Below are 11,790 nucleotides of genomic sequence, written 5' to 3'. Positions count from 1 at the left end.
TGAACTGTTTCTGATAAAAAGCAGATAAACTTCTAAACTTTCATTGTCATGAAGGAATTTTGGTTTGATTGTCCAGGTCTGTTTCCTGAATTTCCCACACCAGCATAAATGCTTAAACTGATAATTTCTCAATATCAATTCTTTATGCTTATATTTAAATTTAAAAAGATCTGAACATTTTTTGTGAAGCTCAGAAATATTTAAGCCATTTGGAAGGAAAAAAAAATCATAGAAATTAACTGAGCTGAGACCTTTGGTCCCAGCTCTCCTCATATCTTTTGAAATCCCGTATTTTTAAGAGATTTATATTCTGAGACTCTATAAAACATAACAACAGTTTTGTAAACTTGATGGATTTGGTATGCAAAGGCAAATAAAGATCACATTGAAAATGTTGACTTTTACCATCTTAGGGAAGCCTGCTTTCCCATTTCTTCCTCTGCCTAATACATCAAAAGCAAGAACTCTATGTTAAATATGAATATACAGGATTATTGATAGACATAAACTGGGATTAAACAAAATCTACAGACTGCTTCTCAGCATTGCAATGTGGAGACAGCTTGAAAACAAAGTATGTGCAAATCCCTGGGTCTAATGAGGTAGAGTACTCAACAGCATTCCTGGATATATTGCCATCCAGACAGGATGCCTCTGGCACTTGCATGCCAGCCAGGGACATGGTGGTTGGAAGGAATAAGCCCCCAGAAGCATCTGCCCTTGCAGAAGTAGGAAAATGATCTTGCAGGATCCTACCTGACAGCTACAGCAGCCCTGTGAGTCTCAGTCACTCTCTCCCTGCCTCTTGGAGAGGGTGAGCAGTCTTCCCAACCTTATTTTCTGCCACCACTACCATGCTCTTACTGCTCCAAACCAAACTGGACATGCTTACCCATGCTGAGTGGCAATTTACTTCAGGTGGGCTCCTATTTACCCCCATGAGCAATGATTTTAGGAACCTTGTATCCATCCTTTGAAAATTATGACCCTATAGCACTCATAAATCAACACTTCCTATCCTACAGCTTATTTCTAAACATGCTTTTGGGAATGAGGAAGAAAACAGATGTCCAAGATAACCAGTTTATGGGAAAAAAGCAATTTTATCAATATCTCAAAATATTCCTTACATGTGAGTAGACTCAATGATTTTCCAGTCTTAGTGGTTCTACAATTCTGTGAATGTAAAGAAGATTTCTGAAAGCTAGTTTAGTCTACTCACACAAAGTTTACATCCAATATTTCATTTAAATAAGATCTTCCCTGCTGTACATGTGCTTTTAAGGACAGAAATCTTCATTCCCCTAGAGTGTTTGTTCCATTTCACAGAAATTGCTGCAGAAATTTATGCCAGAAGAAAGCCATTCCCCTACCCTGCTGCTTTACTGCCTTACAGGGTTTGATTTGGTTTATAGCGACAGGATGAACTTAGCCCAGATGAACAGAATTATTTACACAACAATTCATATGCTATAACACTTTTTTTTTTTATTGTTGTCATATCTGTAGCATGTGAGACATTTCTCTTTTATATGATGTCCCAACAGCACTCTTAAAAGTCAGCTGCCCCCCCAATTTCTTCTATCAAAGACCAGTGACGATACACACCATATTGAGAGCACTAAGGAGGTAAGAATATTGCTCTTTTACTTTCTTTCATATTATTTGTTCACTCCTTTGGGTGTCATGATTTCCTGGACAAATACTCAGAAAGCCTTTTTCCTGAAAGCACCTTATTAATCTTGCCAGTGCTGCACCTCCCTCACCTCTGCCAAGCCCAGCTTAATTTCTGGTTAGTGTTGCATTCCTTACAGCAGTCTTTCACTGCTCCAAGCCTCACCTGTGTGGAGAGTGAATAAAACTGGTACAGGTTTTTCACAACTTCCCCAGAACTGCTGGCAAGAGCACAGTAGAGCTGTTTTCTCTATCCTTGGGTGATGCTTTATGATAACTGTGAGCTATTGCTTCAGTAACTATGGTGTAAACAGGGGGATTGTTTGACACATTTCAGGGTTACTTAACTTCTCACATAATCTTCTGTTATCTTGTGACAGCTTCCTCTTTCACTTGGACAGCTGTAAATTGAGAGTTTTTTCTATTTTTCAATAGTATAAGTGAATAAAGTTTGACATTTCTCATACCTGGCTTGACTAATTCACCAACCTGGTTTAGTCTTGCACCTGCTGATGTTGAGGAATCTTCTGCGCCCATATTGGGTCATCCACAGGCACCACTGTGGGCTGGATGAACATGCTTGCAACTGGCTACCACTGCAAATCTTATCTGTCTGTACAGTAGGCAGCATCTGGCCTTTGCAGGAGGGATGGCAGGCTCACTGCTCTGCTTGATGCTGTTGCCACCATGCCAGAGCAGAAACAGCTGGAATGGTCTCCAAGCTGGGCAGACTTGGGGGATACAGCTCAGCCTCCTGTTCCTGTGCAGCCCTGTACACACAGCAAAGGGGCCTTTCCTACCTCACCATTTATATTCCTCTTTCAGGACCAGTTATACCCAGTTTCAGCAGTACTTTCAGTGGAGAGGCTGTCATGTGTTGACATATCTAGAGAAAACCAAGTTCACCTGCTTGGTGTCGTTCAGAACTCCTCTGGAAAGATCACAGGATTACACAGAATCACAGAATATTCTGAGCTGGAAGGGATCCACAAGGATCATTGAGTCAGCCTTTTAAGTGGCCCAGACCTTGGTGTCATTAGCACCATGCTCTGACCAACTGAAAAACCTAACAGCTACTCAGCATCTTTCCACAGATTCCAGGGGCCTCTAATCTCCCTGTGTTTGACTTTTTGTTGTCTGCAGGTACTAGTATCCATCTTGGGGATCACTTTACTTGGTCAATTAGTCCCACTGATTGAAAGGGACTAGTGCTAGCTCTCCTCAGCAGAGAATAAAGTCTCTGGCCATGCACAGCCATGTAATTTAGGTCCTTCTCAGTACTTTCCTTACATATTAAGCTTTAATAACCTCAGTGTGGCAGGATTTCAAATCTACTAGCTTTTAGTGTCTTTCTGAATATTAATGTCCATTTCCAGCCCTGCTGCACAGGAAAATATCTGGTAAAAATGTTAACAATTTGCAGTTGTACTTTCTAATGCATCAAACCCCATCAGGTTTTCTCGGCAGCTTTTTAATTTGCTTGTTCATGCACTTTTCATTAAGAAAATCTTCAATATAGATTTTGGTGTGTTTTTTATTCCAGTCACCCAAGATGAAATTTTGAAAATTTACAAACATCAATTCTAAAATGTACTCAGGGGTCTCATTTGCCTGCACATAAATGCTACAAATACTTTGTAAAAGCGCAGAACAGTTTGGAGTTGCACATGTGTCATTTATTGTGAGGCAGCAAGTAGGCAGTCTAAGAGAGGGTCAAGCACAGGCATGGAATCTATCCCTGCTGTGATTTTGCCCATAAATAAAGCCCATGCTGAGTTCCGTAAATCCATAAATCTTTGCATATCAAGTGGTGTACATTATGATTGATGCCTGACAGGCAACATGAAGACAAAATGAGAAATGCTACAATGAAATTAAAAATTAAATCCAGAGCAACCCTTTCAGAAGTTTTTCTTGTGCATTTAGTCCTAGTCAGATTAGCAGGCAAAGAAATGCATTAATATGTTTGCTTTCATGAAAGAACAGGAAATTTGTGATTCAATTTAAATCCACAAAAGCTAAGGAAATAACAATATAAGTCAAATGAGGAGCTCTGTCTATAAAGCTGGAATCCAGATATGAATTTTAACTAGCCTAAGCTGGCACTCAGGTGATTTTGATCTGATGCATATCCTGAAGGGAGATTTTCTGCCCCATTTATGTACACAGCTGGATTTAAATCTACACTCAGACATGCAACTCATGGCCATTTTTACTATTAAACCTAATACTCTGTGATCACTTTTCATTCATAGATTACTGTCAGTATCTCTTGTGTTGCCTCTACCAGATTCTTCATTGGGATTGGATCATGTTAATATATCTTATTATACATAAGGTATACAGGCATACATTATTTAGGCATATATGAATCTCCTATAGACATCCAAAACCAACATGAAACTACAGATACCTTAAACATTCTTCCTTTTTTTTAGCGATCTGTGACAATCTTTTGGATTTCATATTTCAACAATTATGCAAAATTATGTATCTCTGCAATATCTCTTATCAGGTAGATCCAATACAGAAGACATGACAGTGTAGAGGGCTGCTAAGCATGGTTAACAAAGCAAAAATCTGAACTTTCTAGTAAAAATAGTAGATCTATGTTTGATGCTTGTCTATGATGGTGAATGTATGTCTCTTTCTTTCTGAAAACTGATTCATAATCTCAAATTAAACACTATTTTATGTAGGTAAAATTTTAACACTGTTCTTATAAAATATTTCTTTAGAGTTCACTGGACTTTTATTTGATGTATTTAAAAATAATACTGAGAAAAAAAAGACAACACCGAAACAAAATTAGCTTATTCCTAATGACGTGCAAACTGAAATATGACTGTATTTTAATCATGATCCTGATTCTTATTTGCTAAATCAGGAAGCTCTGTCATGAATTTTTCCCATGCAATTCCAAATGAATGCAAGAATATAAATGTAAATTATTGTCTACATTGTACTTCAGAAAATAATAGGTAGAAGAGAATCTTTTCCTAATAACATATTCCTCATTGAAGTTTGTTCAAAGCATCCTGTTTTTCCATGGAATCTATGTGCAGATATTTTAAACATATTGAACATGGAAAGCAGCACAGCCAACGAGAAGGTAAGACATGGAATCAACCTATGTTAGTGTTTGACAAGATTTTCTCTCCTCATCTAATCTCCTGCCCATTTTAGATCATAAAGTAGATGCTATGGCTCATACACTAATAGACTGCCCAACTATTCATGTGTCTGTTTGTGCAGTTCCCAATGATAAACTAACCATGAGCTTTTTTTTCTCCAAGTTCTAAGCAGTTTGGAGCACCTTCATGCACCGGAGAGAAGTGAAACATGAAGGGGAATTTGGAACAAAACTTGTTGCTGTAATGTTGATGTACATCACAGTTTTAACAATGGCATCACTTTATGATATCATACACTAGTGGAAAATTTAGGAATAATGTCTACTGGAGCTCAAAGTCTGTAAATGATCTGGGAGTCCCTTCTGAAATAACCATTTCCTGCTTTTAGTGAACCCTCAGAGTATTTCTACTGTGAATGGAGACAAGAAACTTTATTTCTTATTTAATTGACATTCAGAAATCAAAAGTCAAAAGGTAATGGATTGAAAAACTAGAATTTAATTTTAAAAGATTCTGTGCTATTTGAAATTATATGTATACATGAATAAACCAAGCAAAGTTCTCAGATTCAGGGCATCAGATTCCCTGATGGTTACAACAATAGGTCTCTATTACCTGGCATTTTTAGTTAATTACTTTAAAACCCATAGGGTTATTTGTAGTTTCGATCAAATAGCACTATTCCAAATTCATGTTCATGGGCTAAAGGATGCAAATTGGTTAACTTCCATTTCCAAATCATTGAAATGGTGTTTGTTTTGTTTGTTTGTTTGCTTAAACAAAACCAGTCTACCACTGAAAAAACAAAAAACAAAAAACCCTGAAACATTATTAACTTTTCTAATATGCCTTTTAGAAATCCACAAACCTATTGATGTGACCAGTTTCAACAAAACAAAAGAAAGCATATGCCCCCTCAAAATGTAACTGAGTCACACAACTATTGCTGACTTGCTACTTGTTTATGATTCCATTTGCTAATGTGGAGTTGGAGGGTGCTGTAATTTAACAGGGCAGAGCCAAAGGTTACATTAGCCTGGTGTGGGCAGACATGGAGTTCTCAGATAGAGTTGCTGGGAGCAGACAGAACTGAAAGGAGCACCTGGTCTGGACTCCCAGCAGTGCATTAGTTAGAAACAGGAGAGAGAAATAATTGCAGCACTAATGAGCCCCAGGTGAAAAGACTATTTAGCTAGATGTGGGTCTTTTATTTTTTTTTTTTCAAATTAGAATGTTTTGATTGATGAGTCAAATTGTTTGGAATTCCTAATTGTACATTGTGGTAAAACATAGCTTTTGTGTTCATTGCCTTTAAAACTTAGGTTGCCCACTATTAAAACCCCATATAATGATTGAGGTGGAAAAAAATTCCAGACACATACTGGAAGCTGCTTGGTGAGATAAAGCTTTATATCATATCCTGTGTTTGCTGAGTGTTTATTAGTCAGAATAGTGCAATGGGATTCCCTGAGAGTTAAAAATGGCTTATTAAGCCCTTACAATACAAATTTTCATATAATTGCTTCTTCTGAGAGTTTGGATTCCTCTTTTTCTTTCAACCAAATTATTTTTTATTGTATCATTAAAAATTGCTTTTGATAGCCAAAAATATGTGTATTAAATTACTTATGTGTTGATGTAGACAGCTTTACTCTGTCAAATTATCAGTCTATTCCACATGTTTATATATGGTGTTAGTTTCTGGTTAAAACCAAAGTTTGGTACTCTTTGACACCATTTTATTATTTTTTGTTAAATTTATTTACAATTATTTTAGAATTGCTGCCAACAAAGAAAGGTGGAAAAGAATATTCCAGCAGAGGAGACTCTAAGAATGGATTTTCACTAATGAAATAAGAAAAATGTTGCATTTGTGTATCATTATTTTCCAGTGTCGTGTAGCTTTTGGCTGCTGAGAGTATCTAGATCTGCTTAAATGTGGGATAAGTTTCAGTTTTAATCACTGTGGAAGAGAATTGTGTAAATCTGTGTTAATGCCTCAGCAGACTGACAACGGGTTACCTCCACAGCACTGGAGCTATCCAGGTACATCTCTGGGGCTGAGATCAGGATCTGGCCATGGGTCTGGTTTCCAATTTCCCCAGAGTGAATGATCAAGCCAGGGCTAAATATGGGCACTTGCTTTCTGCTTTTCAAGGGCCGAGCTCTGAATCATTCCCATCAATATTTTCCTGATATTGAAATATGCAGTACTTCCCACTGTCTACTCTTGCTGACCTATGGCTAACCATTTGCACCATGTTAAACCATGTTAAGAAAAATCTCCTTGAAATAGAGTGAAAGGATTGAACATGAAAAAAGATTTCTCATTAACTTTGTTTCTGAGTCAAATTATATTTATTTCTTCTAATTCCTACAATAATTTCACTGTCTGCCCTTTAGCACAGAGAGGGAGCTCATTTTGATGGTGCCATGAACTAGAACTTATTCAGTCCAGGACTTAGGTTGTCATTGCACAGTTCCTCAGTGCCATTGGGGTAGGGAATATTTTAAGGGCGGCCTCAAAGCTAGGAGGTGTCACTGTTCTACAATTCTGTGTTTTTAGGATTCAGTTCTTAGCCAATGTTTTTTCAAAGCAGTTGTGAGTGGCAGTGAAATAATCATGGCAGAATTCACATCTGGACAGTGACACCTCAGTGTCTGCTGGCACGAGGAATCCCAGTGATAAATCAGTGGAGCCCATCACTGCTGTTGCAAATGAGGAAATGGAAACTGAAATCCTTAAAATCAAAAATGAAATCTTCATGGGACTGGGCAGATAGGAATTAAATATTAGAGAATGTTCACAGTGAAACATCTCCAGTGTGAGATTTAAGTCTTTTGCTAACACCAGGTCTAATCAACAGGAATAAGCTCAGGGAAATGCACTTTGTATTCAGCGAGGATAATCCATCATGACTCTTATAACAGACTGTATTCATTGTGAATGATTTGAAAACAAACTGTACCATTTTCAGATAGAAATATTAGGAAATGCACCTGCTGATAAGGCACTTAATTTAAATATGTCAGGGAGCTTAAATGGGCAAAATCAGAATTATGAACCATCTCTATAACACACAGCAACTTTCTGGTCTTCCCCATAGGAGAATAGTGACCATACCAAGCTTTACCAGCTTATCTAGGCTGTGCTCTGCTTCAACAAAAAACTCAGCTGCCGGACAGCTGTGAAAGATCAAGCTCATTTTTTTTCTCGACATCAAATTTGAAGGGTGAATCCAAAGGCCTAGCAGATCCATTCCATTGCCAAGGGTTAGGGGGGTTCTTTGCCAGTTGATATAAGTACACATTGGATCTTCAGAAATTTCTCATTACCATGATGTCAGTCAGCCAAAATATAATCTGCTCGGCAGCAGAACTGTCACACACTTGCTCCATTTCTGCACCAGATGGATGGGTTCACAATAAATTCTCATCTTGGTCCCTGGGCTGGAAATCTCACATAAAAAATGACTTTTTAAAGGTTTTTGTTTTTACGAGGTAGTTCATCCCAGGGAGTTTCTAGTTATCTTCCATCCGGAACAGAATTTCATGTATTCACATAGTGTTCTTCCCCTCCCTACCCATGCAAACAGCAGCTTGCTTTCTACTGCAAGCACTGAGCTGTAAGCCTACATTTTGTAGGCTCTCTACATTCATCTGGCTATTTCAGAAAAAAATTTGCTTTTCCCAAGAATGCTTGTCTTCACTTACATCCAGGCTTCTTCCCAACTTTTATTGTTTAAATCTTCAGCTTTGACTACATTGCAGCTGATGATTTTGTCTTTCTCATAACAACTTTGGATGAAACTCCCAAAAATGAGTCATCTGAACCAGATTTGCCCTTACTAATTTACTGGCTGCTGTACAGAGCTGGTTGATGTAATCTGACTGATTCAGATGTTAATGAGAGGCAAAGTAAAAAGTTAAAGATTTCTTGAAGCAGCGATTTTGTTTTTACATTGAGCAATCTTCACACAGGTAACCAAAAATCTTAGTTAAATTAAATCAGTTCTTCTTATAACAGCAATTAAAAATTCATACTGATAAGTATTGACTGTTAAAAGTGTAATGCTCACGTTTAGTTCACGATGCTCCAGGGAACCAGCAGCAAACTCCATGCACACTGCTGTGTCAGGGAATGAGCAATGAGATAGGAGATAATATAAGACTAATATAATTTAATATAAAAAATGATCCTATTAGAAGCATGATGAGATCTCAGTGCCCCTGGAAATGAGAATATATATTTACATAGAGCAATGATACGGTCCTGGCTGCTATGTTATACATCTTAATTAGATTACCTATTGCAAGAAGAATATTGAAAATGTTTCACTGGAGGATGACAAAGTGGCTAGCAGCTGGGTAAGTAAGTTCAGGCACTGACTTACATCAGAGGAGGATTTGGAGTTTGTTAATCTTTGCCTTCATGCATGAAAGTATGTTGAGAATTTGTAACATCATTTTAAAATTTTCAGGTTTAGACATTTGAAGTAGAATTCAGGATAAATTTTATTACAAAAACTGCTTTTACTTTGTTTTCATTTGTCTGTTTATATATTTCATGCTTCTGTAGATAGACTATTTTACTTGAAATTCATGACAGTGCTCTAAGATATGGTTGTGCAAGTATTGCTGTATGGCAAAGGCTGTACCTGGAGTATTTTTTTTTTTTGCCAGACTAAAAGAAAATGAATTTCAGTTTCAGCAATGATAAAAATTATTTTAACTTTAAATAAATCAATGGAATTGTAACTTAAATATATATATGCATAAATATGTGTCTAAGTGTATACATGTATGTGTGCATGTGTGTGCCTCTGTGTGTACATCCAGGACAAATTTTTCAAATATAGGAACCCAAGTGATTGCTGGTTTGGGGTGTCAGGGTGATGTAAGTGTTTTTATCAATGCATCAGATAATTGCTGTATTTGTCACTGGGCCAATGAACAGTGTGGATGTGTGTCACTAACACCATCCACTTCTGCATCAAGCTCCTCATTGTTGCACTGTGGAGACATACCTCACACAACCAAAGGATACTATTTTCTTTAAAAATCCTGAAGGAAAAGTAGGCCTAGACAAAACATCTGAGCTTTTTATAACTGTGGAATTTCTATACGGGGAGGAAAGAGCTTTGGCTGTGCACACAGACTAAGTCCCCTCATGTCTGAATGTATGTTTTCCTTATAATGAGGATAATTAGGCCTCTAGCTTTTCTTTAATGCCTACACGAATATTTCAAATGTAAACATTTTCAACAAAACTCTATTATTTAAAATCTAAAATGTAACCTAGAAAAAAGTTGGACAAACTTGCACAAAAATAAATTAAGATCACAAAAATCGAAAAGGAAGGAATAAAATATAATTTCTCAAAGGAAAAAAACCTGACCTTACTCATACTTATTTTAACTGAGCAGTTGAAAACACTATGATACAACCTTATACATAAAGGAAAACCAAACAGTCATAGGGACTTCATAGAGGGGTATTTAACAGTCCTTGTCTTGAAGATGTGTACTCAGGAAGACTTCGATATCTGCCACAGACACAAGTGTCATTATTTTTCTCCTTAACAAGAGTTCACCTAATCAGGAGCAAGCTGTTCAATCTTTTTTTTCAAGTTGCTGTAAATAGAGGGGTCAGGGAGAAGGGCATCATTTTCCCTAAGCACCTCCCTCCCTCCTTAACCTTTCCCCAGACTGCTGGGAGGTTTATACGAGTTCTGGTTCTCCTCACACTCGACACAAGGAGTTGGATGCTCCCCTTGCACATCCTACTATTACTCAGACTCTCTTTTGCTGCAGCCTCACAGTTATAAGCAGGGAGATAAGATGGGAAATAATTGAGAGTACAACAGCTGCAGCCTCTGCCAGGGTACTCAAATTTCTGGTAACTAAGTCCCAGGGAAGACATTTTTCAGTCACTTGAAGATAACTGCTACAAATGTGATCCTCCCAGTTTGTCCATTTTGAAGTCAATTTTTAACCTTTTGCTTTTAAAAGTTCTTTAAAATTAGTTTCTAGGTCTGCTGAAGGGGACAGGGATGGTGGACCAGTCTGTGAGAATACAGCATGTAAGCTCTGGAAGTTAACTAATTGAACAGCATGTTTTCCAGGGGATGGGTTTAGCTAGAGACCTACCCCAGAGAAACCATCAGATCATGGGGAAAGAGCAATCTTTTCTCCAAAGCTGAGAACTGTAACTGTTATACCGAAAGATGTTTATTTTTTTCTCATGGATCTGTTTATGCTGACTTTTGTTACTCAAGCTGCAACAGATCTTCCTTGAGGGACTTCTGACTGAAGTAGCAGTCATCTGCCTTTACTGTGAGAAATGGAGAGGAACTGGCAAAGGAGGGAGGGCTTGTATTTTCAAGCTTTGATTTAGCAGTGCAGGATGAACTCTGCACCTTCAAGTTTGGCCTCTATGAACAGAGTGACAATCAACTTCTACACTACTTTTACTCCCATTCTTTTAGCACTAGTAAGAGAATTAATAGTTCTAAACTCCAAAGTGAATGTTTGGCTCCTGTAAAGACTTTTTAAAGGACATGATGTTTGTCATTCTGTGTTTCACTCCAGTGATTTCACAGTAAATGTCCTTGTAGGCGAGTCTGAGAAACATTTGCTCATGGTATAAGTCAGGAATTTCACCCTTTAACCACACATCTTTTGCTTCCAAGCAGTTATTCTGCGATAAGAAAAAATATAGAGATGTATTAGGGGAACATATTCTGCCAATCAGATCAAAATGTAAAAAATCTGTATTTGAAAAGGTTTTTGTGTTCATTCTCCACTCTAAAAACTTGTTCTACTCAGATAATTCCCATCCTGATACATCTAGTGAAGCGTACCCTGGAGGGCTGAACTTTTTCAAATATAGACATAAAAATTAATTCAATGTGGAAATCCTGATGTCTGGCTATTTATTTTAACCAGATTGATATAAAAAAATTATCAAACAGCACTGTGAC

This window comes from Lichenostomus cassidix, chromosome 2 (assembly GCF_008360975.1).
Source record: "Lichenostomus cassidix isolate B80296 chromosome 2, HeHo_3.0, whole genome shotgun sequence".
NCBI classification, from domain to species: Eukaryota; Metazoa; Chordata; class Aves; order Passeriformes; family Meliphagidae; genus Lichenostomus; species Lichenostomus cassidix.
This window is presented reverse-complemented; position numbering follows the sequence as displayed.